Below are 24,088 nucleotides of genomic sequence, written 5' to 3'. Positions count from 1 at the left end.
CCCTTCCTCTATCCTTTACAATTGTGATGGATTTGTATGCACTTTTAAAAATGTTATGCTTTATGCAGGTAATGCATAAAATAAAATTATTACTTGCACTCTATCTGTTTCTTATTTTCCTAAATTATACTAAAATTGATAAATTGCATTTTGGTCTATTTTCCAGAAAATCCACTGTTACGTAAATAAATTACATTATTTATAATCGTTCTTGTGCAATGATGTTTGCAGCTCTTTCGTCATGTGAAACAAGTTAGTTTCTCATATGGATAAAAGTCTGATCCTTTTGTGTGTCAGGAAAGAATATCAAATCCAGACAACTAAAATTCCAATTCTTCAAATTATTATTTTTAGTAGTATTTTTTTTATTTTTTATTATTATTATTTTTTTTATCTGGCTGGTGAATAAGCCAATAAGTGATACTTTAAATGGAATATAACATATGCATGCTATTTAACTGGCTCCTTCGCAAATGCAAACATCAACAATCTAGGTTACCTGAGTCTGATGGATTAGTGGTGGTGACCCATCTGTCTGGTGATGGCGCCACACAACATATTGACATTTTTTTCAAGCATAACTTAATTTTTCAAGCGAAGCAGCCTATCTCATGGGTCAATGTGTGACAAATCTCTTTCATTGGAAAAACAAGAAGGGTTTTAGTGCTGAAAAGAGAATGACATTCCCAGCATATACAGTAGGTTAAATTTACCAAATGGGCACTGAAATCGGCTAAATATCTTACAGGATGCACAAACCTCTACTTAAGTCAAACAAATATCTCTTCTGAAAGTTTGAGCTCTTGGTGTACTGTAAACCATGTGTCCCATAAATATAATCTACATTATAAATAAAGTAAACACAATGTTACATAAAACATTACAGGACCAGATCAACAGTTTTAAATAGTCCCTTAAGTATAAAGGCAGATTGCTAGTGCATTAATTGGCTACTCCATCATAGTCTGAAGGGGAGTTCCCTGTCTTTTCTCTTAAACCATCCCAAATGAGATGTCAATCTCACTCTAAACAGCAGACCCTCAGTGAGCTGATTCCTTCTCGTGGTGAATGATAATGACTTTCGGGGCAATGGTGTGGTTAAGACCTCTAACAGGCTGTATCCATCTGGATAAAGAGCCATCAGACAGTGGGAGGAGAGCTGAACTAATCCTGTAGTGAGTGGATGGGCCTCACCGTTATGCTAATGTGGGCTGCCACTTGGAGGTTCCAGGAAGACTGGGAGACTATAGGGAACAAGTGTCACGCCACAGTCTCTGCTTCCAAAACAGACTGGATTAGGGGCTGGAACAGACAGATCCTGTTCTGTGCTATGTGAGATTGGCAGTGTTGACATGCTGAGTTCATTATTCCAAGTATCATGTAACACAATCTGCCATAACTCAGGCCAGACAGAGCAATTGTTTTAAAGGGGAATTAGGAGTGAATGGCCCACTTGAGAATGTTACTCAACACTTCAACTGGGCATTCTCCTTGCATGTTGATAGCCGTAATGCTTTATAATGCATTTGATGTTCAAGTGGATAATAGCAGCTCTAGCTTTGTGTACTTTATGTCATATCGATAATAACCATAAGCTGTCACCTATTTTTCTGTTTTTATTTTTACTTTTTTTTAAAGATATTTTTTGGCATTTTTATGCTTTTATTGATAGTGTAGACTAGAGACATAGTTGAAATGGGGCAGAGAGGGGAGTGACATGCAGAGTACGACCGCGGGCTGGAATCGAACCCGGGTCCGCTGCTGGCCGAGGCCCATGGGGGGGACGCCCTACCAACTGAGCTAAGAGTGCCCCCTTTATTTTTACTTTTCTTTGAATGCATATGCAGACTCTCTGCCCGACCTCCCAGAGAAAAAAGACGGCGAAGAGAATGTCCCAGTTCCTGACATAGGCGAGGTATTCACAGCTTCCAACTCAAGAGTTCTCCACTCCTCTACTGAACCCTCTCGACTTACATCGTATTCTATGTCATCCATTCTATGAACACGTGCTGATATTTTCTCTGGAACTTTTTCATTTCTATACTTTAGCCTTTGCTTCCTCGTTATGGACTCTTACAATGTTTGTTCTTTTTGAATGACCTGGAAACAAGTTCCCTGTGTGTTTTGCCAGATACTATTTTCTTTAGCTTTACAGTATTGTTTAAAGCTGAATAGTAGCCTCCTCTGCACTTTCCATCTCTCAGCCTAGCTATGGTTAAAAAATTTACTGAATAACATTGGTCCAATAAAATGAGGGTCACGTCCTTGACCGTGTGTGTGTGTGTGTGTTTGTGTGTGTGTGTGTGTGTTTTAGTTTTTTTTAGACAGCCCAGAGGGAATTGAGTGTTTCAAGGAGATCCCCCTCTCTGAAGCATCAATTCAGCCTCATGGTCTAAACTCTTCTATTCACTCAGACAAAGGGCCCAAAGTGCTTCGACCATCTCAGAGTTCATCGACGCATATATACAAGTGCAGTATGGGGGGGACTTCTTTAACTTTTGGAGAGGCATGGTATGTTTTGGACTGTGAAGTAGGAACAGCACTGAAGGAGATCTAACGATGCCCATTATAAGTGGGAGCCCCCCATCAGCCCTCCTTAAACAATGCTCTCCCCACCTCACTACACCTCCTGCCCACACAAGTACACCCCCAAGCATCAGATCACTCCACACACACACAAGCTGCTTACCTCTTATGCCTCTCTCTCCCTCTGAACAACACCTCCCCCCAAACTCCACACAGCAGTACATATATTAACCCCCCATCTGCTGCCATGTCTCTCCATCCCTCATCACCTAGACCCCGCAAACTCTTTCCATCACTTTCTTCATTCCTCTGTCCATTCCTCCTTTTTTCTCTCTTTCATCCTCTTTGACCTCCACCCACTCTCCACAAGCCTGGGAACATAATCCCCTAAATGAGAGGATTTGGCTCAGCAAAATGAACCACAAGCCCAAGACAAGAAAATTAACCACATTTGCCGCCCACCTATAGCCCTTCACAATACCAGTCTGAATAGCTCACCCTTGCATCCACCCACCATGCTGTAGTCAACATTAGCTGCTTCACAGGCAGGCAGCATTGAGTGACTGAAACAGGCAGCATGCAAAAGAAATAATAATAAGAAAAAACTCAGACGCGGAAAAAAGGCATGAATAAAAACTATCAAGAGCAATATAACAGGTTTAGGTATGGAATAGCCTGTTTAGAATGGTTTTATGAAATGATTTGTCAAGGCATTCATGGTCCATCTGCTTTAAGTTCCCCTCTGTGGAATAAATTTAAATTTAAATACGATTGTATGACATTCTATTCTCATGCACAGGACGAGATGAGGTTTATAATGCATTGACACACTTTGCCTCACTGTTATATATATTGAATTGGTGCCTATGACAGGACTGATGTATCGACATTGTGGTTAATGTATGCATAAAACACATGCAAACATGCAGTGATGGAATCCAGCTGTGTGAACTGGCAGTTCTTGGTTTGAAGGATGACTTTTCTTCACCTTTGGAGCTACTGGGATCAGCTTAAGTCCTCACCAACCTGCCCTAGAGGCATCTCGGAGGCAATATATAAGAAACTCAAATCTGACCACTGCTGAATGCTAGTGGTACTATTTAAAGAGACTAGTTGGGACAGAGTAAAATCATATTTGAGCACATCTGTCATCAGGGTCATCAACAAAAAGACCATGTAAGAAGACTTGAGAGACTATGGCATAAATAGACGCTGTGCACTATTCATGACTGAATAAACCACATGCTGTTGGTGATTTACTCTTTGTTAATGAAAAATGGATGAAAAGTACAGCAAAAACCTCAGAGCTATGAATAAATTACTGGGGATATGTGCATCGTCGTAAACACAGAAACAACCAAACCTTTATTGTGACAAATCTGAGAGTGCATTTATGATGAAGCAGAGAAAAATATGCATACGTTCAGTATATCAACTTTGAAATAGTCATGACACATTCTCAATCTCCAATACATATAAACAAGATTGCAAATTGTATTTGATTTACAACAATCTTCAGCTTCAACACCAGTTTGCCACCGATGGCCAATAACACTGAGATCAGGAGACAAAGGGTCTGTTTTATACGTCTTTCACTCTTTTACCAGCCACATCAATTTATCATCATCCATCAATATTTCAACTGTCAGACTACCTGCTTCTCACCTCCACAGGGACCAACAAAACACAAAGCCTCTCTTCATGTAACCCAGGGATGACACAGTAAAGGACAGGGGCTGTCAAAGCACCTTTATTCCAAGAACTATAGTTACACAATGTGGAAAATATCAACAGAAATGTGTTGTAATTCCCACAGAATATATATTAAAAATATTATTACAAAATAAGGCATATTTTCACCACATAATTGTTCAGACAAGCAGAAAGTAGAAACAGTGATAAATGAGCTCAATATAAGATTTATGACTACAACTCTTTTTGACTTAAGAATAAGAGAGGAAAAACATAAACGCTGCACAGTGTTAATGTAATGTGATCCTTTTGTTTGCCTTCATTCTTGGAGGTTAGAGTGCAGGGTCAGCTTCAGTACACTGCCCTGGAGCTGCTAGTATTTCAGGGTTTTGCTCTAGATTTCAGCAGGGTCAGCTCATTGCAGGATATCCTTTTCAGTTAACCTTAAATTCCAACTTTTCTCTGATATATATATATGTATATATATATATATATATATATATATATATATATATATATATATATATATATATATATATATATATATATATATATATATATATATATATATATACATACACATTATATATACATACATATAGATATAGATATTTGTAGATACCAAATATTTGTATACCAATAATTCGGAGAACCACCTGTGGTTCAAAGTTCTTTGGTAAAGTTGTGCAGCACCACTTGGCAGACCTATTTCATTTCATTGACAGTCTTATCTATGCTATGGTCCTCTGGAGGCTTTATTTTATAGGGATCTACTGTCATGGTGAATCAGCTTCTGTTCTAAACTGTATTTGTCCCAACTCAACTTGGGAGATACAAACCAGACATATGTATACAGTGCATCTTAATGCACCATGTGTGTTTTAGCTATCTAACTACAGAATACTATGTGTGCTATTGCTTTCTTAGAAACTATTACAGTGAGTATGATCCTGTGGGACATTTCCAAATATCCGAAACTGAGTTTGGACACTGTAAACTATTCCTCTTATTGAATGGCTTGATCACTCTTATTGGACTGATCCTGATGGCAAGCAAAAATACCTTCCTTCCTATTAAAACATACTTTAGACATATATGTTACTTTGTGTCAAAATATTGAGAAAAATATATTTAATCTGGGAAATGATCAGTAAATGAGGCCCGACCCCGATCTCAAATATAGTATGTACTTTCAGGACTACATCATTAAATCCAACATCTGTCACATGAATTGTATATTTTACAGGGTTTGTTAAACTGCTGCAGTTTCACAGATTTACTGTACAAAACTAATAAATCACTTGAGAATAAAACACGTAGGTTTACAAAGCTGATGTGTCAGAGCAGAGTCTTGCTTTACAGGAAGGGTGGGGAGTTTGGGTTATAACGGGGGCGTGTGGGGGTATAATGAGAGAGAGAGAAAGATCAGTTACAATGTGTGTTAGTTTATGTTAACATTGTGTGTGTGTGTGTGTGTGTGTGTGTGTGTGTGTGTGTGTGTGTGTGTGTGTGTGTGTGTGTGTGTGCGCGCGAGCGTGCGGTGCGCGTGCACACTGTGTGAGTGCATGCGGTGGACACAAGCTGAAACGCATCACTGATGCTGTTTATTGACTCAGTTCAGAGTGACAGCAGTCTAGACATCACACAGCTCACTTCCTTATAACAAACCGAATTGACGTGACCATACACTTCACTTTCTATCTCTCTGTCAAACTGTTGGTGGTAACACAGCAAGCTCTATGTAGCTCGAGGTGTGAAGAGAAAAACATTAGAAAAGAGAGAGAAAGAGAGAGAGAGAGAGAGAGATTGAGAGAGAACTACAAAGCACTAAAACCATAGCCCAGCATGTAATGGTATACCTATTGGAAGTAGACATAACAATAACTTCTTTTAAGAAAACACGTGACCGACTCAAACCGCTTTTTTCCCCTCGTTGCGGCCAATGGCAAATAAGTTAACAAGACACACAGGAGCTACTGTTTCTCCAGTTTCAAGCTGGTGATACACTATTAATTCTGGTGATACACTATTCATTTTATTGAGACTACTGCTCTACTAGTGACTGCCAACTCACACACAGTCTAGAAATAATAATCAACATTCAATATATGGTTTGTCCCATGAGGAACTACTAACTGTACTTTTACAAAAGAGCCAAATGACAGCCACACTCAGTCGCCACTCGTTGACTATTGTGATGGTATGCTGGAGCTTATTGGAGGTTAAAGGTTAGACTTCATTAAAAACCAATACCGAAGACTTGGGATTATACCCCTGCTGAGTCTTTGATCAGAGAAGAAGGGGTCAGCAAAGAGTTTGTGTCACTCTGGGTTAAGCCCAACCTTTAAGCCTCCAGTAGCCAAACAATATCTCTTATTTGTGAATTGAAGAAAAATTAACAGAAGAAAAGTTATTTGCTAAATCGCTTCACGGACCTAACAATGCTAGATCCGTCAGAATACTGTAGTTCTGACGGTTCATCTTCAGCTGTAGGACACACCGTTTTACTATCCTTTCAAATGTATCCATATTACCATTACAAAAACGATTCATTTGGGTGCTTCTGATATGGCGACTATAACCGTTTGGTCAAGTCTGGGCAGCCATAAGCTGCCCGTGAACCGTGTTCTTGCATGCCAAAGTCTACTTTTTTTTCTTTCAGACTGAATTAATACGAGATAACTTTTGATGTGAACCGCAATTAGGCAATGTCAATTATTATCTAAGTAAATATTTATTTTTTCATGGGTTAGAGTAAGGGTAAGGGTTGCCTTGCTAACCTTGCTTACTGCTCCTCCCAAAGACCATGCATGTTAAACGTCCCTGTAATAGCCCTTTGTGCATTTTAATCAAATCACTTTGCTCGCCACTGCTGACCCCAGAATGTGCACATAAGCAGTGTCAGTCGAGCCCATAAACATTGTGTGTTCTGTCATTTGACGATGAATGAACTGACCTTGTCAATAGCAGGGGAGACTGCTGGGCAATGGAGGGACTGGATCGATCTATCTGGGGCGTCTCTTTTAATGGGGCTTCTGGTGTTAAGCTGAGGTCAAACATAAGGGATCCAATACGCCTCCATTCTGCAACCCAGATTTATACCTTCAATCAGAACCTTGACTCCGACATAAACCCAATAATTCCCATTCAGCCTTGGACTTCCCTGTCCTTACTTATTACAGTCTACTTACTATAAATCACAGAGGGGCCACAAAAGGTGAAGGGAGGGAGAGGTGTAAAAAGAGGTCAGAGATTGCAACAAAAAGTGATAAAAAAAGAAGAGGCAAAAGTGTGAAAGGGGAGGAAAAGAAACCAAATACCCAAAGGACACAACCATGTATTACCTGATGTTTTTGAGCAAAGAGAATAATTTGTCTGTGCAGGTGAAACATCAATCAACATTTAATTTACTCAGTCAGTGTGTAAGAGCTTCTTAGAGATGCCATGCTGCTTCGCTCCAAGGCTCTATCAGTGCTTTTATCCTTCCTTTAAGTGAAAAGCATCTTTGTCAAGTAAGTAATTGACACTGCTTGGAAAGTGATGAGACCAAATAAATGGTATGTGTTTCAGCCTGAATTTCCCGCATTAAAATCAATAGACAGCAACCTCTGGCTGATGCAGGGCTGTACAGTGCGACAGTTTTGATCGCATTTGCTACTGAAATTGATCACGTGCGATGATGAATACAAGTCCACTCGCACTAGTGCTAATGAGGAGAGGCTTTGAAACACTGAGGAGCGCTGCACAACACTGCTTAGACGGCTCTACATTAACACTGCGGGTAAATGAGTCTTAGGCAAGTAAGTTATTGAGTCCACCCTCCACTTTGGCCGGTGAAAGATGTGTGCTCGGGATCTGTGCTCGTGCTGCGATTCTAGCGTCTAATAAACTTCACCAACGGTAATAACCGGAAGGACACGGCTCTCTGCTCTCTTCATGTTACCGCAGTTAAGTTAGCGCGTGTGCAAACAGAACAGTTCATGTGTGCCTTCACATTAAAAGCCTGTTGCTAGCCAAACGTGAGTTGACTTTTATTTTGAAGCCGGTAAGAACAGGAAGTTAGCACTTTACAGCACTGTAGTACTCTAGCTTGAAAGGCAACTCATTCAGCTGCAGAGAGCAGTCAGCAGTAGTCTATTTAAACAAAGTTTGAAATAACGTATTTCAAACTTTGTGTAAGTTAAACAATAAGCCACTGAAAAACTACTCCCAACATATTCACAACAACCTATTTAATTTATCCTAAATTGTACCAATATGTATACTTATTTATTTAATAGCTAATGTTTTAAAGTTTTGTTTTAATTAACAGAAGGACATTTTCTAAAAAAAATATATAATTATTAATATAATAATTATATGTATATACAAAAAATGTATAAATATAGATATTATTTTTATATTTTTATGGGGAGAAATAATTCTGAATCAGCAAAAAATTGCAATTGGCAGGTTAGATTATTTTGTCTAAATTGCAATCAGTGCACCCCTATTCATTGTTCTACAATTATTACTGCACACACTAGGATATAATATTAATTGAGAATCTCAAATGAGACCAAGATGAGATGCTCAAAGGTAATTAGAGCGAAATGTAAGGGTTAAGGTTATGCAAGTTTTCGATCATACTTTGTTTGCTACCAAATTTATTTTTGTGCTACAGAATGTTTTTGATTGCTAGCACCAGTGCTACCACCTAAAAAAATAAGCGTACAGCCCTGGGCTGATGTCTTCTTCTGTCGCTCCTCCTTTACTTGTTCACACCTCTCTGCCTCTGCCTTTTTTTAGTGTCTGCCTGTGCTCATTCAGATAACTTCCAGTGCCATGTAGCTCCAGCTAGAAGCTGACTTCCCCAAGGCCCTCAGGGAGGTTGATAAAACAGCACCAATTCCACACTAATTAGTCAAGAGGAAATTGCACCTCATTTGAGCTTATTGCTGGACACGTTGCAGAATGTGACACAACCCAGGTGTTGAGTTGAATTTACCATGGTACATTTATCATCCTCCTTTTTTTAAACATAATGAAAATAACATCATTTCTATTTTCTTACTTGTAGGAATATTCTGCATTTTTCCATGCAAGACTAAGACCCTTCATTCCCCCTTCTCCTCCAATTTGACCTTGTCCACAGGTAGTATGTCTTCAGGCACACATGTTTCGACTTCTGCTGTAGTCTGCCAGGTGCAGTTATATAATTTTAACAAGATCCTAAACTTCTGGCTCGTAAATAATGTTGTGGCAAGTAGCATTTAGGATTATTGTCCAATTTGTAAAATTCTTCACAACCCTTATATTTCATCAATATGACACTGCTTACAAACATGATATTTATTGTTTAAATGTCCTGTCGCCGAATGGGCATTTATCAAAATGAGTGTCCTGCAGTGAAAAACAAGTCATCATGAGAGGACAATGTGTTCACTTTCAGTTTTAAGTAGAAAGCCTGCATTCCTCTAAGCAAAGATACGGCACTCACTAGCTATGAAGAGTTTCTGCTTTAAATTAGGTTGAGAGAACCCCTACAACTCACAGAAAGAGAAGGGGGTATTATTGTCTGACCCCCTTAGCTAAAGTATCAATAACTGCTGGGCCTGTCATGGTTGAGTGAGAAAGGCTGTTACCTGGAGGGAAGAGTGAAAACAACATATATCCATCTCTCAATCTCTGATTACAGCACTGATAGCTAGCACGCCACACTGAAGTTACGTCAGTATTGGGCAAGCAAAGAGGAGTACAGAAATCATTAGAGCAGGGAAGCTGTAAGCTTCCTCTTTTGTGAAAATATGTGGGGAAAATGGTCCAGCTGTCCAATTAAGCAGAAGCTCCAACCCAGAAACTCATGCCCAGGAAGGAACCCTTGGCCCTGCTTTCAGTACCCAGTGTATCACGCCACATTAGTCAGACGCTAGTCTCTGCCAAAGCATCAAACAAAACACAGCCACTCCAAGTCGAAAATCTAATTTATCCGCCCTAACTTTCCCTAATCCCTTTATCTCATCCTCATCCAAACCCTATGTTCTTCTGCTTGGGTGCCTCATGTTGGCCTCCATGGAAGTATAGTCTTAAGGGACCCATGGGTGAAGGAAGATGAAGGCAACTACTGTTAAAATGAGCGAACACATTCTAGTAATGCTGTTGATTGCACACAAACACAAACAAAAGAGCCCAGAGAACCATCCCAACATTCAGAGTCGTTCTATTTTGGCCCGTGCCCCCTTGACCTCTATGTTCAATGGCTCAGCCCTGCTGCCTGTGATCACACAGGGTTTGAGTGCCCGACCTGCCATCTCCAATCATACCACAGTGTTCTACATCTTTCATGTCAACGCCCAATTGGAAAGCATTGTATAAATGCATGATTGTGTTTTCATCATTATGGTGGATCTATTGCATAAGACCAATCTGAGTGTTGTAAACATGGGTTTAAATGATTAGGGCTTAGTTTTCTAATCGAGTTCAGTACACCATTCACCGTTTCAAGTTTCCGCTACATTATGTAGATGTAATGTATGAAACTTGGCTCTCCAGTGTTGAAGGTATGCTTTATGTTGGAGATGCATTACAAACAAACCTTATAACACTACTGACTATTTTTTTGTCTTGTCAGATTGAGTGGAAAAGAGACACACTGCACTTCACCATTTTACATATTATGTAACAAAGCATATTTGAGAATGTAAGCTATATTGTTAATTTGAGTAAACCAAACCCACAGCATTGTATTATCATGCTTGGTTTCCTTTATGTCTTGTTTGTGGTCTGCCATGCATGCTGCCGCAGGATATATTGTGTTGTGATAGAGTTAGCAAATAAGAAAGAGGCATCTCAACTCCAACTCAATAATATCTTGATAGTACAGCACATGGTGCACAAAGGACCATACAACACCACAGTACAATCATAATGTTATGAACAAACACAAACACTCAAACTTATTCGTGATTTATATTTAAGATCTGTAATATAGCTCCATGCCACAGCCTTCTCGTGGGGTTTCTATTCTCGTTCCTTCCTTTTTTCTTTGCCAATGCTGACTTGATTTTATATGACTGGAAACTGATGTTTTACAGAGCTTTTGGAGACAAAAGTTACCTTTTGACTGCTGTATCTCTCACACCGGCACAGACAAGCTTGTCATAACCTGGCCCCGCCCCTCCACCCTTCAGTCCTTAGGGAGGAAGGTCAGCAATGTTACGGGCAGGAGTGGGAATTAATGGCACACTTAGAGAGTCTTCCCAAAGCATGGTGAAACCCACCTCAGGACATTAGGGTCATTATAGCACTCTGCTTTACAAAGTCACCTTCATTTCCCAAACAAAATAGAGGGGAGAACAAAAACCCCTCAGGTTATGTTGTCTTAAAGCATCCCTGCACTGCTTATCATAAAGATAAGAAAATATCATCTCTGACCGTGTTATTTTTTTATGTAATTGCACTAAGTTGGTCTAACTGCCATTGATTCAGGTACTGCTGAAACGATTAAATGCAGGGGAATTGTCGACCTATGCTGGCCCATAATGGAGTGGCCAACATAATGATTGCCAAATAACATCACAGTATGTCGGCAGCGCTCGGGCGCAGTGGGTAAAGGCGTCGCCCCCCGGGCCAAGGCCCCGCAGCAGACCCGGGTTCAAATCCCGTCCAGGTCCGAACTCTGCATGTCTGTCCCATTTCACCTCTGTCTCTACAAACTGTCAATAAAGCATGAAAAATGCCAAAAAATATCTTAAAAAAAACATTGCAGTATGTTAGACGAAAAGTAGAGCAACGTTATGCTATCAGACTAGCTAGTTATCCATCAAGCTACATGTTGGCTTTTTTATTTTATTTTTTTTTTTATTTATTTTTTTACAACAGTCTTATTTAAGAGGGCAGCTCTGGTCCATTCATACGGAGTCAATCCCAACCAGCAGCAATAGGGTTAGAATCAAATCAGAGATAACTTGATTATCTTGGACAGCACTTAGAAAGATAGTATTTAAATCCCCTCGTCAATCCAGCTCATTTAGGTACATCCTTCTCATGTGGTAACTCTAAGAGGTTTGAACCTCTATGTTGTTTTCTGGCAATAGCAAATCCAAGCACTTACTTCATATATATTTAAAATAATCATCTGCAAAAGTACTGAGGTAAGCCAAATAAAACTAACTTCCCTCAAAGTTCAAGCTAATGTCAATCTCTAAGATAAACCAATTGGAGACACTTTAATGTCTAATTTCCAGGCGGCATACTGCAGGAAGAGCAGATAAGTATGATAACAGAGAAGCAGTAGATAATGGGTGTAACAGACAAGTCTATTCATCATGTCTTAATTAGTCCTACCCTCATTAACTTTATCTTAATAACACTCCGCTAAAGTTAATGACTCATTTAGCTAATTAGGATATGTGTATGTGTGCGTATAATTCTGTGCCCTGAAGTAACTTAACAAATGCCAACTTATCATTTAACTTAATTTAATAAGGGTTTGTCCTTCAATGACACAGGCTGACTTTTAATCAGAACTGCAGTTTAACCACAGAGGAGTGTGTGTGTGTGTGTGTGTGTGTGTGTGTGTGTGTGTGTGTGTGTGTGTGTGTGTGTGTGTGTGCGTGCGTGTGTGTGTGTGTGTGTGTGTGTGCGTGTGTGCGTTTGGGAGAGAGCACGCGCAGGCATGTCTACATGTGTCAGTGAACGTGTGCAACATGGGGTGTGATGGGGGTTTGATAGGTTATATGGAGGAACATGAACAGATCCCCTGTTCCTCCACGCTACCTGCCCTTACAGAAAGGGAACATCTGATACTTTGTCACAGTTTGCAAACAGAAGCATCCGGTGGGGCAGAGGGGATCACCTATTGGGTCAGGTACCATGAACCAGCAGAGCGCCCATCTGTGTCAACACCAAGAGGGCTTTGGGTGGGGAGGATGGTGTGTGGCTCGCATGAAGAGTTGAGCTCTGGACCAGGAGATGGAAAGGGAAAGGGAGGATTTTTAAAAGAGTGTCAGGAATGAAACAGGGAGCAAGTTATCCTTAAAAGGAAGTGTTGAGGTGGATATATGGGGAAAGGGAAGGAGAAACAGTTGGTGGTCCGATGAAAACAACAAACAACAGGGGCTTAACAAACCCCAGTTTTGTGAATTTGGTTTAAAAAAGTACCATTTTGCACTTGATCAAACTTCATTCATTTTGATGAAAGGCTGCTGTAAAAGAGAACCTAAATGATGCTCACGATTTGAGCAGATCCATTAGCTGGGGAGAGACTTGAAGGAAATCTGAGCTGGTGGGGGTGAATGGGGTCATTTATTTTCTCCAAGATAACCTTGTCAGAAACTGACACTTTAGGTCAGAAATATAGACAAGGTTAAGATACATTTTCACATTGATGTGAGCTTAAAGGAGGATTGTGTTTCAACGATAACGAACACATCCATCAAGTTTAACAGTATTACAATATTACAGGAAAAACTACCTGTGTTGTATTAAACAAAATTAAATATTCAAATTACATGAGGACGTTCATGTCTGTACTTGCTGTTGTGCATTGATACCAAAAGCATCAACAATGATGCTGAATTGTTTTGCAAAGAATCTTAGACCGAAGAATTAGAACCGCTAATATGAACAATCCTGAATTCATCCTATGTGTTCAAATAAAAGCATGATTTAGTTTTTCTTCTTGTGGAAAATGTTTCCTGTGTTATTTCCAGCAAGGCTAGCAGTCCTTTTGTTCATAAATAGCCCATTATTAGAGTTAATCAGAAGAGATGAAGAGAGAACCTATATGATCAAAGTGTCATGTGATTCTAGTGTATATACTGTATGTCAAGTGGAAATATTTGCTCATTCATAACGGTTTATTGAGTATTTTTATCAAATACAGAAGGAAATCAATTGCCCTGGCATGATCGAATTACACTCAGACCATTTTTAGATCCCTGGAAATTATTGAAGGCAGTACTGCATTTGCCAAAGAAAATCTTCATATTCTGAGCGTTAAGATACAGTTAACAAACTTAGTATAATGAATGCACACAAGCTTTGTTTTGGCAGTCCTCAGGCTACCTCTTCTAAGAAGTACCCAGCAGACTATTGACAGATGACTGATTATGTCTGGATCCTCCACAAAGACTCTCTGGTGAGAGAAATATTTAACAGCCAGCAAATACTCTAAAGGAATGCCTGTTTCATTACGAAACCATAATAACCACTCAAGATTTGCTGTTCATGCAAGACTGTGGTGGGAGAAAACTAGTAGCACATTTCTTTTGAGTTTCTTAAGGCTCAATTACCCCTCTGTGCGTTGACCCTAATGATATGTGTGAATAGGGTGTAATGGTAGGAAATAACATAGTGTCCCCATGCTTTATGCCACCATACGTGATGACAAGCTACATTTCCAGTTGTTTTCAACAGAGGTGTTGGTTGCAGTTTCACTTAAAAGTCCAGCACCAGTACTGGTATTATTCTATTATCCAGACTGAGCTCTTGTACATTTTAATAGCTGAATTGTGAGAGCAAATAACTGTCTGAAAATATCTCTCTCAGTTTCTTCCAGGCTTGTAAAAGCAAATGCCGTTTCTGCATATTTCAAATTCACATACATGCAGCTCCTTTTTCTTAGAAAACACTCGTGTTTCAATCCAAGTTTAGAGGATCTGTTTGAGCAGTAGCAGAAGAGTTATGCTAACCCCTCTTAACCTCACCTCCATGTGGTAACGGTCAGCTACACTCAATGAGACGTATTCTGTTGCATTGTGCCCAGAGAAACAAAAACCATGTGCATGGTTCTATGGCTTTGCAACAGCCTACCACGTGAGGGGAAAAACTTAAGACTAAATGTCATGAGACAATGCCTTTTCAGTTCCTAGTGGCCCAAATATACTGCCTCAACAGAGATTAAGCTCTTTGTGTATCCCAGAAGACAGGTTGGAACTTTGCAGGAGTTAGGAAACTGTTACAGTAATAACAGCATTTGTTCTGTTTGTTAAATTTGACATCATGCATGTGGCTTTAGTTTGATGTGACTCTCTATTTTAGTTCATGATGTAAGTGTGTAATGTACAAGGTAGAAATTGGTCATGTTGAATAGAGAAATATGTTCTCCCTCTCTCTATCGCTCTCTCTTTCTTTCTTTCTCTCTCGCTCACTCTCTCTCTCTTTCCTTCTCTCTTTCTCTTTCTCTCTCCTGAGACAGGGCAGCTGTGCACAATCTATCTTTCCCTAATGCTGTGTGTGTGTGTGTGTGTGTGTGTGTGTGTGTGTGTGTGTGTGTGTGTGTGTGTGTGTGTGTGTGTGTGTGTGTGTGTGTGTGTGTTACAGTATTTGGACCAGCACAAGCCACTGTCAGCACCTTTAACTAGTCCCTACAGTGCAGTAAGGCAGTAAATAAGTGTTCACGCCTTTCAGCATCTCACTTAGGAGAACACATCCCTGTACATAGATTTGATTTAGAGACATTAAAGATCAGTGTAAACACATATAATTGTGAGTAATAACATCCCATTGAGCACTGCACAATTTGCACAAACTATTTGCGGCATTTTGTGGCTTGTTTAGTTCCTCTGACTAACATTCAGCACAGCATATCATCACAATGATGCACCCCAATGGCTGATTTTTACAACGTATGATGTCATTACAGATGTCTGACTTGTGTGTCTCATTGATTACCATATTTAGAATATTGGATAACTCATCCCCTGGCCTGGTTGCTGTCAGGTACAGATAAACTGCATTGAGACAATGTTTTAATTCATCATCAGGTAACATAACAGGTGTGGTGTGTGTGGTCTACATGCTCACCAGGTTGCTCAACAGAAACTATGCAGTAATATGATCAGTCTCATCGCATCTGAACCTTCTAGGGTTTTTCATGTACACATATTGATGTAAGTGTGATTTATTTAGGATCTAAAATGAATATGCAAATGAGAAATGTGTCTTCACAGAAACCAGCAAGACAAAATATAGTTGAAATGCCAAAACAGGTGTCATTATGTAAGAGACGTTACATCTAAATGAAACATCAGAGCTTGGAATGTTTTCCTCTCCTGAAAAAATCCTTATTTGACTCCAGACTAAATGCTTATAATGAGACTCTACAAACTCCATAAAAGCCTTGAGTCCATTACCAAACAGTAAACACTTAATAATCTCATAAACTGGGTTGTTGTAATAAAACACAAACAAGCACAATCACACACACAATTGTTGTTCTTTGGTATTTCACTGATGTAATGTACCAATACGGAAACACAGGCTGTGTTATGAGATCATATGACTTTCAACTACTGTAATTAAGACTCATTTATTGCCATGGCCAAAGATGCGATCAGCTAACTTCTTACTCTGACAACATGATGTCAGCGATGGCAAGACAATAGATCTCTAACCAACAACTGCCCTGCCTCTCACCCAAGTTAGACATGTCAAATCATTTAAAATTACTTGAAGAATGCGGTTTTAACAACAAAAAAGGGTGTACACTTACAATTGTTAATCCGGGTTGATTAAGAGTCCTGTGTATCTGAAAGAGTGTGTATGAGAGCAAACCTTTGGGTGTGTGAGAATGAGAGACGGTGGATGAGTTTACTTTGCATTAAGTCCAGCCTTGTAGTAGCGTTGGGGGTTGGAGTAACAGCAGATGAGTTTAAGTGTGGGCAGTCTGCCAACCACTGATCATTAGCATCTCTATTTCTCCAGCTCTCTTTCGCTCCCTCGCTCTTCCAAACATAAACACAGTTGTGCTTGTGCTTGTGTGCACACACACACACACACACACACACACACACAAACACACACACACACACACGCACGCGTGCACACACACACACACACACACACACACACATACACACACACACACACACACACACACACACACACACGCACGCACACACAGCTCCTTCCTTAGTTACTGGTGTGAGGTGAAAATCATATTAGTGTGTGCAAGTGTTGATGTGTCTCACAGAATCACCTGGGAGAAGACAGTTGACGTCATCCACTCTCACAGGAGAACTTGGGCTGGCACTGGGCATGTCCACCTGCTGCCTGCCTCAGTTGGGAACCTGGGAGTGAGCAGTATTTGGAAAAGAGTTAGAACAAGATAGGTAGAGGCAGGTAGGCAGGTATACAGACTGAATTAAGAGTGTGGGTGGGGAATCACAGATGTGAGCGTCTCCCTATGGAGGAAGGATATTTGCCGGGAGACAAACATCGTACCTCAATGATCCATCTATGTAAAAAAAAGACTCATCCGTGACTCATTTGCGGAGACTGTGTGATTGACTGTGTGTTCCAGATGCCACACAGACACATACAAATGCTGCAGTATGTACAGCCTACGGTTCCCAAATGACAGAGATTTACAACTCTCTGAAGTGCTGTACACAGTAGAAAAGCCTGCCTAGTAACCATTCAGAATATACCAGCGGAGCAGCAAATCTTTCCTTTGAAACGGTCCAACATATGACTTCATATGTGACGTTTTCTGTATGCCCACATACAAACATATAGATGAGTATTAGTTTGGAGACGCTGTCATCATGTTGAATGTAATGCAATTCACTGTCAGAGCATATTAATAGGCTGTCCACTGAGCCTAGACCACAATCCACTTACATTGAGCTTCCATAAAAACACACACAGAGAAACGGAATGTTGTATAGTCTTGCACATGGTTTTCATCAACACACACTGTCACCACCATGCTGCAATGGAACAGCCCCATAGCCAGCACCTACAAAGTAAGCACTTGCAAATTGCATACACGTCCCCACAAGACCAATGCGGAACCACCCCTACTTCATTCACTCGCACATCTATATTCAGAATCATAAAGCAAAACATGTGGACCACACACCATATGCTGTATATCACTGTGCGCATATGCATTGTTTTAAAATGATTGCATTTATGGGTATTTGTATGTGTCTGCCTGTACACAAATCCATGTTTGTGGATCATCTCATATCATTGAGCAGCTCAATGTGCATATTTCACGTAATTCAAACAAAGTTGTAGGTCATATTGGTCTCTTTTTGCTAATGCTAATCAGAACACAGATTTGCTCCTCACAATATACAATGATGTTTTGCTCAAACTACCAAGGTCATACTGAGCATGAACGAATAGCAGAGACAGAGACACTTGACAGCATGTCAATATGTCAACTCAGGGACAGGGTTAATACAATCAATGGTAAAGACACCAAGCCACAAGCTTCCACTGAGCAAAGATACCAATACCAACGGCTATTGATGGAACTACAGTTATCCAATACAAGAGATACTTGCCCAAACATTCATTCTTCACATACATGTCTGCCTTTAGTTTGTTGGTTTTGAAGTAGGGAGTACTGTATATCCATTTGAAATACTATATAGCCAGCGCTACGTAACTGGCAAAGTGGTAAAGTCAAAGTGCATACAACAACCCTATGCATGCACACAGTATATGTAATGCATGTGTGTGTGGCTTCTGTTGTATATAGTCCAGGAAAGTGGTTATTTAGCTCTAAAATAATCAAGTACACTAACCACAGCAACCTACACTGACTGGCCATATTATTATAATTTTGCCTCAATAAAATTATCCCTATATAATCAATAGCTCCATTGTGTCCGCACCATAAGTGTTTTCAATGATTGATTAAGGGGGCTACATCTGCCAGAGTAATAGAGGGCGTGTGTGTGTGTTTGTGTGTGTGTGTGTGTGTGTGTGTGTGTGTGTGTGTGTGTGTGTGTGTGTGTGCACCCCCGGGCGTGCATTTTGTTTGTGTGTGTGTGTTGAGGGAGTTGAAGCGGAGTGGGTGTCTGTCCCGGTCCCTGTCCCTGGCTTTACTCGCCAGGGTCGTAAACTTATCCAGTGACACCACAGGACTATTGGATGGCTGTCAGCATGCTAAATTAAAAACCACAAGCATGCAGCGTTTAATTTTTGTGTTTTTACCCCTAACTGAGTTGGACTGATTGTCGCCGTGGTGTTGGGAAGTGTTTTTTGTGTGTGTATTTGTGCACATCGATGCATGATGTGTACTGTATATATGTGTGTGTGTGTGTGTGTGTGTGTGTGTGTGTGTTTGTACCTGGTTACCTCTACAAATACCCTCTGTAAGTGCAGTACTGTCTTTTTATGTTCGGAATGCCAGACAGACTGGCCCATTCTAAGAACAAGGAAGAATCATTTGTCTTTTATGAAAGTGATTATAATTATAACAAAGTACATGATGAATGGTTGAAGTGATGCATAACCTATTCCATCAGCAAAATCTCATTTAAATCAAATTAGTCTCAATGGCAAGACAATCTAGCCTGACCAAAAAGTGTTCAGTCTAATGAAATTCAAGGAACAGAAGAGCCAAAAAGAAGTCTTGAGAGATAATTGTTGTGAGTCTGTACGAATTAGCATACTGTTGCTGAACTTGGTAAACAACAGTTATTACATTTTCCAGTGTGATTAGTGGCTAAAAGAAAGCAGAGCAGTAGACCAATGTATGCTGTTTACAACCTTGAAATCTAAAATGTAATAGCCTCGATTAAACTGTTTAGCAATTAAACTTATGAGTCCAGTTTGTGTTATTAAAGTCAGTAAAGCCCAACTCAGGACATAAAACTTTTGTAAATTCAGCCAAAGAAGTGAGAATTTTAATGTCAAAGTGAACTTTTATGTATCCACGTTCATGGACCATAACAGACTTTTCAGTAGTTATCAAGCATATTAGTTTTCAGCCATTTCAAACATGTGACACTTCTTTGACCTCCATTAAACAGAAAACAGCATAATGGAGATGCTGAAGATGCCCTCTAACAACCTGCGCCATTAATGCAGAGGTGAAGAGAGAAACGGATGTTAACAGACAAGTATTAAAAAAGAGCAAATCAAATACTGATGACAAAACTTCTAACCATGTCCCAGATTTATACAAAGTGGAATGGTGTGTATAGTTTAAGGTCATCCTGTTCAAACAGAAGAAAACCAGCACCAAAATAATTCCACTATAACTGCAGTACAATCTGAAATATGTCACCGCGCTTTCACTGCAAGCTTGTTAGGAAAGGATATATTAATGGCCGGAATGTAATGGAGATACATTAGGTCAACATTTAGGCCATCCACCGATTAGACTTGGACAAATTACATAATGTTGAAGGCAAACAATTCTACTCCTATCCAGCACCTTAATCGACACATGTACTTTCCACTGTAATAACCTTCTACCTTGTGTTTCCTAAGAAAGGTGGGTTGGGACCCTTTCAATGGGAAGCAAGATGAATACATGTTTGTTTTTACAAGATGATTTATGGGATTAAAAAAGAATCTGACTTTTTAAAATCTTTGATTTATAAATGTTTGTATGTTTTTGAACCTGTGGAGTGTTAACATTGTATGTTTTTAAAAACTATACAAAGGATTATTATCTGATAAATAAAATCCCTGACAAATTGTTGTATAAAGTCTATCCTCCTGGAATGTCTACACAGGCATTAACAGAGGCCTGGTCAGGCTTCAGCATATCAGATTGTCTAGTCGGAGAGAGAACTGCGATCCCAAACCAGCGTGCAGCACTCCACTACAAATCAGATCAGTCTCTATATCGTACATGTAGTTATTAAGTGAACGTTACTGTCATGTACAGTATATCACCTGTTTAGTGTCCAGGGCCATCACTAGGATTTGAATACAGGGGGGCTTAGCCCCCAAGAGCTCCCTATGATATGAGTGCGCTTAGCGTGCAAGTGGAAAATGTTTGCTCTTTTCTTTGCGCTTGCTTTCTGGCAGAGTTAGGGCCTATGTAAGCTTTTAGACACATCAAAGTCCCTGTTGGTGTCTGAAAGTATTTCTCAACCTATCTCTTCAGCTCCATCTGTATTTAATATAAGGACTTTTAATAGTTTTCAAAATGCTTTTAGACATATCACCCATTAAAAATCTGCCTTGACTTGTTGCAGCTGTTAGTTTTACAGAAGTCATAATATTGTAAAGGGAGGATGTTTATTCTGGATGGGTTTCTCTCTGGTAAATGTCAGCAGTCAGTCTGGAAAGAACACCATTTTCGCTTTGACATTCCCTCAAACACCTTTGTTGACTGGATATATGTCAAGTTATTTCTATGTAAAAAGTATTTGCTGTATTTCATTCAAAAAACTGAACTAGTGAGACATTTTGATTGCATGCTATCGACTATGACGAGCAGATTAGTATCTGACTCAGTAAATCCCTGACGAATTCCTGTATCGGGTCTTTCCTCCCACACAATCTACAGAGACATGCAGAAGGCTGGTCAAGCTTCAGCATATCAAATAGCCAGGCTGGGGAGAAGGTACGTCCTGTAGTTGACTAAAGTGAGTGCAACCATCTGTAGGGCATTAGAGCTTTAGTATGCCGCCCTTGTCTACAGCTATATGAAAATACACACCGCTCTCTCTAATCTGACCTTCCCAGCCTCACTATTTATTATTACTACCTGGGACGGAAATGTTTGGTAACTGGACCTGCACCGAACTGACGACTGCATGGACTGTATGGGTGACTGTAGATTATGAGGAACTTTAGATAGGTGTGTCCAGGAGCACTGCTTGTAATTATGGACCCCTTGAAAGCAACACACTGTGGGCCCAGAGTTTGTTCAGACCGAAAATCCCTGTGTTAGAAATATCCAAAAGACGTGTTGCTTCAGCCGGTGAGACATGATGACATATGATCCAGGAAATCCAGATTGAGGAACTGATCCATAAGTGTGATGGCTTCTTGGATGTCAAAACACAACAAAGTGATTTACAGCTTCGGAAAAAATTAAGAGACCAGTATGGATTTTAATTAAATCTTCATGTCTACATAACTTATTGAAAATGCTTCAATGACAAAAAAAGTATTGTAACTTGGTAGAAATGTTGTCAGTAGTTTATAGTATAAAACCAAAATGTTCATTCTACTCAAACATGTGTGTATAAATAGTAAAACGAGAGACACTGAGCATTTGGAGTGGTCTCTTACTGTAATTTTTTCCAGAACTGTATATACGTAACTCTCGGTTTTAACAATGACTTGATATTTTGTTGTTAAAGCAGCTACGAGTAACATTTAGATATCTTTTAAACAGCCTCATGTTTCCTCTGATAATCATACATTACCTTTAACAGCAAACAAGACCATCAGTGCAAAGAAAGACGTTTTATATAGTTTTTATTACTGCGTTTGGTCTGTTCGCACACCCAGTCCGATTTTCGGTTCGCACGTGCAGGCTCTTTGGTCACATATCTGTATTGGTTGCAGATTTCAGTGTGGCGCAACAACGCGATTTGAGAAGCCTATCCCTCCAGGTGAGGGAAGGGGAGCGGGAGCTTTGTTTGAGACAGTTATTTGTCGTCATAATGACTGATAACGGGGCTGAACCATCAAAGAAAAAAAAGAAAATGCAATGAAGAAAAGCTAAAAGGGAGAGTGGTAGATGAGCGGGAGGGCGTTGCCAAGCAACGTATACACAATTTCACGGGAGCGAACTAGACTGCAGTGTTTACTCCTAAATGAATGAGCGGTAGCCTACTAAAACAATGTTTACTTTGCCTCACCATCATCAGATGAGTCGACCATTATTCATCTGAAATAGTCATTATTTACAACAACATAAACACATTACCTCATCGTGATCCATACTAACTGCCGTCTCTCATTCATTCGCTTTCTGTGAGGACACGGAGTCTTTCAGCTCCGTGAGAGTAGTTTGGTGACAATGCATCAACTCATTGCAATCAGGTGTGTGTAGCACTTACTGGCATTAGTTGATGCTGTGTCACTAACCACTCTCACGGAGCCGAAAAGAGTCCGGTGCCCTCACGCTTTCATCACACGGACATGCACTATATTGCTTCCTGATTATTTGAATCTCGCACGCCCGGCACAAGCTAGAAAACAGCTTCGCGACAGCTGGCGTCGTAAAAATACTACCGCTTTTGTCCAAAGGGGTCGCCAATGGACAAGGTTACTCGTAGTGGCTTTAAAGTTTGAACTATAGTGTTAATTTTTTTCAGTTTATCTACCAGGAATGTGAACTGGAACATATGTTACTGCAGAAAAAGAACATTGTATGCGTTTTAATTTTGTACACAAAACATGCCTTCTGTATTGACACCTCCATTATGTTGACATTATGGTCCCATTAGAATTTTTTTTTAACTTTTTTCGTGAATGAGTAAATGTGATTGATCATGTGCGAGCCTGTGGCTGGTACATTGTGTAAAAAGCAGCTGCACCTCAGAGAGAATGTGAGAGAGAGAGAGAGTCAGTTTTTGATTTGTCACAGTGCTACTGAAGCCACGTCCACACTAAAACCAGTCAAATTTAACAAGAAATTACAACAAAATCCACCGTTGTTTTTTGTTGAAGCCCTCCATCCACCTCCACACAAGTTAAGTGTTTTCCCCCATAGCTTTTCACAACAATTTCTGAAAACACTGGTCTGCCATTGTTTCCCGCCTTGAGATCATCTCAACCTTCTTTGTTTTAAGGAAAGTAGCGCAGCTGTCAGTGACACAGCAGAGGGCTTTTTGGTCATGTGTGTTAGTCAGTACATCTCAGGGAGATGGAAAGTGTTAAAGTGGAAATAGTCTCCCGGCACTGTTTTTGTTATTCAGTCACTGATGAGTCACGTGATGAGTGAACAGAATAACAAAAAGGGATAATAACTCGCTCTCTCTCCCTCTATCCTTCTCGCTCCTGCTCTCTCTTTCACATACACACACAAACACACACTTTCTTGTTTTTTCATTTTCATTTTACTCCACCAGTTTCTCTTCTCTGGGCATTTTGTCACAGGTGGCTAAAAGCTGGTGTGTGCGACAAGGTATTGATTTACACAGACAGCAGGAGATCTACATGGTGATCAGGA

This window comes from Ammodytes marinus, assembly GCF_949987685.1.
Source record: "Ammodytes marinus genome assembly, chromosome: 5".
NCBI classification, from domain to species: Eukaryota; Metazoa; Chordata; class Actinopteri; order Uranoscopiformes; family Ammodytidae; genus Ammodytes; species Ammodytes marinus.
The sequence above is the reverse complement of the archived record's forward strand: the minus strand, read 5'-3'. Positions refer to the sequence as shown.